The 5000-nt window shown below is 41.3% G+C and overlaps 1 protein-coding gene across 1 annotated transcript in view; it reads left to right on the forward strand.

The window, feature by feature from the left end:
* Positions 1-5000, forward strand: part of LOC119580056 — a gene marked incomplete at its 3' end in the record, with an annotated part of 26236 nt that overhangs the window by 758 nt on the left and 20478 nt on the right.

Here is a 5000-nt window from a genome sequence, read left to right on the forward strand (position 1 = left end):
TATATATATATATATATATATATATATATATATAGAGAGAGAGAGAGAACCCATGCGTATGAGCCAACGTCGTTCGAACAGAAGAGAGACCCCACACTTGTTTGGTCTTTGATATATAATTTTCTTAATCCCTTTTTTTCTCAATATTTCGTGTGTTATAGCTTAAAGCCTTCTTCATGAACATTAGGTCTTCGTAAGTACTATTTTGATATCTTTTCCGTCGCGTCTTTCTGGTAGATCGATTATGTTATGTATTCTCCTTCTCTTTCTTTTTTCTCCTTCCTTGTAATCCTCCACACTCTCTTCTCCCTCTTCTCTGTCTTCTCTTTCTTTCTTCCCTTCCTTCTCCTCCTAGTTTTACAAAGGAAGATATGTGTCTTGATTTCTATTCTTCGTCTTAGGTACGGAATTTAAATCTAGTATTATTCATATTCATCTTTTTTTTTTCTTTTAATAATAACTGATAATTATTTTAAACAGCAATGTTACCGAAAGGTCGACATCCTATCATTCGCACGGCTAAATTTGCCACGGTCATCTCGATGGTGAACATAATGAAAATAATGAGATTTGTGGTGATAGGATGAATGTGACAGCAGGGAAGGACAGACGAAGCTGAGGGCCCTTTGGTTAATGAGAAAAAAAGGGTCACTGGCCTCTTAACCCAACCTTCCGTCCACCCCATGCATCTTGGGGGTCCCCTGTCTTACCCTGCTGTTCAAACGCCTGGTTCCTTGGGGCTGTTGATGATAAGGTGATAATGATAATTGTTGTTGGCTGCAGAATGGTGATAGAAGTGGTTGCGGAAAATTATTATGAGAAAAGGAGGGAGGGAGAGAGAGGGAAAGGGATCGAGGAAGGCGAGAGAGGGAGGGAGGGAGGGAGGGAGCGAGAGAGGGAGAGAAGGAGGTAGAGAGAGAGAGAGAGAGAGAGAGAGGAGAGAGAGAGAGAGAGAGAGAGAGAGAAAGACAGACACAGACAGACGGACGGACAGACAAACAGAGAGACAGACAGAGACGGAGAAAGAGACAGACAGACAGAATTCAATATTTTCGTTACATGTAATCGTAGAGTGTAAACTTCTTTTTTTTCTGACAGTTTTATTGCAAAAAAAGAAACAAACAGCTAACAATTTACCTCCCCAACCGCTCTCTGTGTCTAGAGGAGGCAGAGAAGACGATCTGCAAGTTGAGAGTCAAAAGGTAAACAGCTGATTTCGACACACGGTGTACTTTTGCATCCGTCACCGTCTAGTAAAGCTGACGAAAGCGACCCTTGAGTCCATCGACGGAATTCATGAGGTATTGAACCGACGATCATGAAAATAACTTTTTTTTTTTGTATTATATTGCGGATGTTGGTAATGATATGACTAGGTAGAAGAATGAGGGGGAGGGGGAAGAGGAGGAGGAGGAGGAGGAAAGGAAATGTGAAGAAAGTAAAATTTGGAAAGAAAAGAAAAAAGAAGAAATGGAAGAGGGAGGAGGAGAAGGAACATAGGAAGAAAAAAAAACGAGAAGAGAAAGAAGAGTGAGATGAGGAGGACAAGAAGCAGGAAGAGAGAAAGAGAAGTCCGAGAAAAAAAGAATAAGAAAGGCCAGAAAAAGACATTCTTCTACGTGTACAAAAAAAAAAAAAAAAAAAAAAAATCTTGTTCTCATACACACTGAACTTTTACCTTCTATGAACTAGAAACTCACAAGGGCAAACTTTTCTAAATAACACGACCTCTTAACATTAAAACTAAGACAGAACACGTGCTCGCTAAGTTCGATATATAAATTGATATTGTTATACGAACGGTAGACCGTAATGTCAGTAGGCAATGGATCGGAAATGTAACAAGAAACTGTAATTTCCTTCGATTACAAAAGCGATGTATGTAATTTTGATATAGTGTCCAAAAATGCCTGTATTTTCGCTGTATTACCGTCACATATCAGCAATTTCCTTATATTGCCGTCTGATGTGAGTAATTTCGTGACAGTTTTATGTCTTACCACACGGAAGTCTTGAAGACTTTACTTTCTTGGAGTCGAAAAAAGTATACGGTTTCCTGTGCCATCGTGCCTATAAATGCTCCAAGGTGAACTGATAAATAGACGGGTTTGGGTACGAGATATGAGTTGGTACCCGGGCATTACTCTACGGGTATTTCTGTCTGACGAGTCTCCCCCCCCCCTCCTTCTGCAGTTTGCATGCCCACTGCACGCTGTATTGGTACGTACACCGACAAAGTGCGTGTGCATGGGGGAGATTCAACCACAGGGTTACTGCACTTATTGAACCGGTTTAGTTGGGTACGAGAATCGAGCTGGGCATCGTTTTAGGGGATGGGGGCATTGCTCTCCTCACTTCTGTGATACAAAGATACATTGCACATTTTCCAAACACGTTTGAAACATGTCTAGCTCGTTTTCTTTTCATCAGCCAAGATCGGAGGCAATAACAGAGGGGCATTAGTTAATTACTGTGCTTAATTACTAGGGTTAATTGCATAGTAACACTTCGCCTCGCATAGTATGAATCAGAGGTTGTGTTATTATTGAATCAGAGAAATACCGAAGTGTTTTATTATGATTCACACTTCAGCTGGATCTCTGCTTTTTACCTCTACGATCGTGGCACTCGTAAAGCGTTTTATAGCTAACATTACACGGGTTTTATGATAAATGGTTGTCTCTTTTGTATCTTGTATCAATGTGATATGTGGTAGGACATTCAGAGTCATAGGGTTTGCGTCCATTTTCATAATAAAGCCAGTATTCGTACGAGTGGAAATAAGCCTGCTTCTTACGCATAGTATAGTGTCATAAATGCACTTCTTATGAAAGCGCGTGAAAAAATAGATTCGTGAGGATTATTAAAAGAGAGAGAAAAAAATTGAAGGTTATACGACATGAATTCGTTTGCATCTTATTACGAATCGCATATTACGAGTTCGTGACCTACGTACAGGAGTACGGCATATAGCCTAATATGAATTCGTGAGTTTCGTTTCCGTTCGCCATCCACGAATAACGAAAATCACAAAAATACGACACAGTAAGAGCAAGTTCACTACGTATTCCACACTCTTCAAAATCACTAAACGAAAACAACAGCACTTTTACGAACTGAAAATACCAGCCACTCCCGCCCATACTTCGCAGTTCAATAAGAACGAATTTATATCTTCAAGTGGGAGTCGTTCACGAGAGCTGCGTCGAGCGCTGAGACGAGTGGGGTTTCCTTCTTAACGCAGTGGTTCTGTGCGTTCAACTTCGTATTATTTGCGTAAGCTGCGTTCAGTATGTGAGGCGGCGTTCGTGTTGTCCGTGACGAGGATTAATTCTTGAGCGTGTGTCCTTTTAAAACACACTCATGCAATCGAACACACTTACGGCCTTGAACACGCACAGCTGTAAACATACCTATGCACGCAGTCATACGTAGGCTGTATGTGTAACTATACTCATGGATATACAGAGATAAAAGCACACAAAGGATACGCACGGGTATATACATACTTGCAGACATACTGACAAACACGAATACACACACACACACACACATGCGCACGCACACGCACGCACACACACACACACACGCGTGTGTACATATAAATTTATTTATTTATTTAATAATCTTCATCAGTGTTGGAATGTAAATAGCCGTTTGATAGCTTGAATTTTTTTCATTAAAATAGGTATAAAACAGTAAAAGGCGTTTTTCTGGCTCATTTTATGCCACTTTCATAAATGTTCCCCGACTGAATTCATAAAGAATACAATTGATTGTCCATATTACCGGAATTTCCGAGTTTAATCTGCAGATTAAACGAGAAAAGTTTAATAAATTCAAAGATATCCAACTGTTCAGCTCGTTTGTCATCGATCGATCTATTTATTTATCATTTTAGTTCATATTATTTTCGGGTACGGCTGCGCGTGCCATAAGAAAATGAAGCTATAATGGAAATTATTCAGATCAACTCCTACATTTTTTTTTTATTAGTGGTGGACGTCGCCGGCAGATTATTGAATTTATGAAGATAATCGATTACCCTTTTTGGTCTCTTGTTTCTGTTGCATTGTTGAAAGCTCGTGGACGAGTGGGATGGGCAGGGGGGGGGAGGCACAGGGGTGGAGGGATGACATCGTGACAGGGTGATGGCGTGAGGGACGAATGGGCAGGGTGTGGCGCGGTGGACGAGTGACAGGTTGACTGTGTGGTGGAGGGATGGCAGAGTGATGCTGTGGTGGACGAATGGTAGGGTGATGTTGCGGTAGAGCAGTGGATAGGCAGAATGGTGGTGTGGTGGAGGGATAGCAAGGTCATTGTGTGATGGAGGAATGGCAGAATGGTGGTGTGGTGGAGGGATAGCAAGGTCATTGTGTGATGGAGGAATGGCAGAATGGTGGTGTGGTAGGATGATGGGCTGATGTTGCAGTAGAGAAGCGGCTCTGGAGGATAGGCAGAGTCGTGGGTTGTGGTAAAAATTCCAGGATGGTGTCACGATGGAGAAAAGACAAAATGATGGTGTGGTGGAGGAAAGGCATAGTGTTGGAGGAATGATAGGCGTTTGTTGTGGCGAGAGAATGGCGGAGTGATGGCATGACGGAGAAATGATTGTAAACAAAAAAAAAAACACTCAAATCAATTGCGATTTTCCTAATACCAAAACTGGGCATCGTTGATAATCACCCATCGAACCAATAACATTTAACTACGGCCCACCCTCTCCGTACATCTTATTCTCCACTGATTGCATAAAGGACTATTAACACCATATCAGGTCTAGAGGCATATTAAAGTACAGATAAGACACACAGCAGCGCGTGTACAAGGAGCAGCTGTTGTTTCCACCTCAGCGTAAGAAAACGTCAGGTGTCATTGACATTCTAGTCTCGTCACTTCCCTTTAGCTTTAACCTGTTTACTTGTTTATTTTTGGTGATATTTATCACTTTATCCTCAATTTTGCGATACATTAATGCATTTCTGATAGCGTGAATTTAC

Source organism: Penaeus monodon, chromosome 13 (assembly GCF_015228065.2).
Source record: "Penaeus monodon isolate SGIC_2016 chromosome 13, NSTDA_Pmon_1, whole genome shotgun sequence".
Lineage (NCBI taxonomy): Eukaryota > Metazoa > Arthropoda > Malacostraca > Decapoda > Penaeidae > Penaeus > Penaeus monodon.